This window comes from Triticum dicoccoides, chromosome 1B, assembly GCF_002162155.2.
Source record: "Triticum dicoccoides isolate Atlit2015 ecotype Zavitan chromosome 1B, WEW_v2.0, whole genome shotgun sequence".
Lineage (NCBI taxonomy): Eukaryota > Viridiplantae > Streptophyta > Magnoliopsida > Poales > Poaceae > Triticum > Triticum dicoccoides.
Window position 1 is genome coordinate 691,063,522 of NC_041381.1, and position 2,984 is coordinate 691,066,505.

At 50.1% G+C, this 2,984-nt stretch overlaps 1 pseudogene; it reads right to left on the minus strand.

The window, feature by feature from the left end:
- Nucleotides 1–1,546: 1,546 nt before the first annotated feature.
- LOC119350960 overlaps nucleotides 1,547–2,984 on the minus strand; it is an 11,422-nt pseudogene continuing 9,984 nt past the window's right edge.

The window sequence follows — 2,984 nt, forward strand, 5'->3', positions numbered from 1 at the left end:
GATAAAACGATGCTAAATAAAACTAGATAAAATGATGCAAATAAAACTAGATAAAACAACTCCTCGTCCTCCTCGGTGGTGTAGTCAGACAATGTAAATGCGTCGAGCCATCGAGGATGTTCATCTTCGCGGGTCGACGCAGGTCCCAGGTCGATCTAGGCTTCCGCCAGTTCCTTCGACGCACGCTTCGCCGCCCGACGCACGACTCTCTCCACCCACCTCTGCGCCCAGAACTCATTCTCAGTGGTGACATCCTACGGGAAGCGCTCGCGCCACACCGCCATGGCGGTGAGGAGGCGGGGCGATGCTTGTCGGTAATTAGTCGCGGGGAGGTGCGAGTTCCTGCACCTGCTCGTGTGTCCGCATGTCGGAGAAGTTATTCTGCGATCGTGGTCGCCCGAGGCGCCACGCCGTCGCGTCATACGTGCGGGCGGCCTGGTGGACGGTCTCTAATGTTCCGAGCCCGAGGCGTGTATCGCCGGAGCGGATCTTCGCGTAATACACGCCAGAGGGGCGGAGTCGGGCATCGCGGAAGCCCGAGCTGCTCCAGGGGCGTGGCGGCATGGCGGGCGCTGGAAGAGGCTGGACGGGAGAAGGCGCGGCGGCGGTGGGGCGAGGGAGAAGGCGCGGTGGCAGCAGGGTGCTGGAAGAGGCGAGGAAGAAGTCGCGGCGGGAGGGAAATCGTGGCGGTTGGGGGCGCCGGCGCGCGGCTTTTAACCAACTCGCTGGGCGTCGCGTGCCAAAACTACTGCACGCGCTGCCGCATTTTCCCGCGCGCGGGCCAATTTTTTTCGCACGCCTAACTTTCGTGCGTCTGCTGGAGTGCGCCGCGCGGCCTCTCACGCACCAAACTGGCGGTTTATCCAGCGCGCCTGATATTTTGCACGCCAGTTGAATATACTCTTATGATAGTGGAGAATCTCTTAGGTCTGCGGAGGTGGATAGTGACGAGTATTTTAGCATGTCCAAAGTGGACTCGTTTTTCAGTAATGTCCAAAGTGGACTCATGTTGTCTTCCCATCGCATGTTCAGCACAGACATATTTTTTTTTCTTTTTGGAAAGGAGGTTCAATTCCAGCTTTTGCATCGAGTGGTGCACACAACAAATTTATGATGCAAAGTTTCTGATTGCAGTACAAAAGCGTAAAGCAAAGTCTACAACCTCAAACAATGGTTTTACATAATTTTCAGGAGATTTTAAAGATACCATCATTGTCTAAGAATCATTAGAATAATTAAGAAAACACTAACAATATAGAGTAATTTTTTTCTAAAAAAATGTTGGCCCGAAATACCCATGGAAGCACACAAGACTTTTAGCCTAGGAGCACAAAATCCTCGAAAAGGAAAATTCGCGTAAGCCGACAAAACTAGGCCTCAGCCCACAACCAAAAATGGCCCATTGGTCACCCGAAGTCTCACTAAAATTTCTCGTTGTGAGTTAGGCGTCAACACACAACTATCTGGTTGCAATTTCTCAAAAAAAAAAAACTATCTGCTTGCATAATTTGAATCTATGTACATAACTTCAGCTTGTGCAAAATAGTTAACCAATAATTTAAGGTTTTTGCACAACAAGTTTACAAAACTACACACATCTATCATCATAGCTGCTTGAAAAATAGTTTATTTGTACAATTTAGACAACCGAGACAAAAACAAGCGCAGAATAATTACATGAAATACAAATATAACTTTGAGAGCTTCTCAATAGCTTGCAGTCACCTCACCAACCCCCAGAACCTTCTTCCAGAACCAGTGCTTCCCCCACACCTTGCCAATTTGCTCAATCGGCAGCCCCTTGGTCTCGGGCAAGAAGAAGTAGACAAAAGCCGTCATCACCATGATCCATCCGGCAAAGAAAAAGAACAAGTATGCCTTCATCTGGCATAGCATGGCCAGGAAGAACTGTGAAATGCATATGGTGAACGCAAAGCACGAGGCCACAGTGATGCTTTGCCCGGCTGACCTGATCTCCAATGGGAAAATCTCGCTGGGCACTAGCCAGCCCAGCGGGCCCCATGACAATCCGAAGCCCACTACATAGACACCCATGAGAAAAATGAGGATGATAGCATACGTCCTGCTGATCCCACCCTCATCGCCAAGCTTTGCAACCATGATAGCACCGATAAGGACTTCACAGATGATCATCTGGATGCCACCGATGAGAAGGAGGGTCCGCCTACCAAAGCGATCGACGGTGAACATGGATACTAGTGTCGACACCGAGGAGACAAAAACGAGGATGATAGTTGACATCAGGGATGCACTCTCACCCACGCCGATACTGCGTAGCAGCACCGGCGCGTAGAACCCAATGGCACTGATTCCGGTAAGCTGTCGCACAGAAGAAGAAGAAGAAGAAAAAGGATAAGAATAACAATGAATGCTCTCCGAAGTGCATGGTACTAACTTGCCATATTTTTAAATGCTAGTATATCCCATTTCATCTGTAGCCTCACCTGTGAGAAGGATGGTATCAGGATGGCCATGGCAAGCTGTGGGCGGTACCGCCGCTGTGACAAGATCATGTGCATGCCGTTGTCGCCGGGCTTTGTAGCTAGGATGTTAGCAGCGATGATATCATCTAGCTCTTGGTCGACGGCTTCAAAGCCTCTCATCTTGTGCAGTAATGCCTTGACCACTAAATGGTCTTTACCTTGTCGGACGAGGCTGTTGGGTGTCTCCGGCAGGAAGATGGAGCCGACGGTGAGAAACACGGCAGGGATACCGGCCAAGGCCAGCGAGAGCCTCCAGCCCCAACCTGCCTTGATCTTCTCCACACCGTAGTTGGTGATGGTCGAGGCGAGATCTCCGAGACATAGGCTGAACTGGAAGCCATTGCTGAAGGCTCCCCTGTATCGTGTCGGTGCCATTTCAGATAAGTAGAGTGGCACTGCCTGTTGACACCAAAGAGATTTGGCTGAGACAAATCTTTGTAGGACATGTTAACTAGAATTTTAAAATGTTTGGTTGTTGCA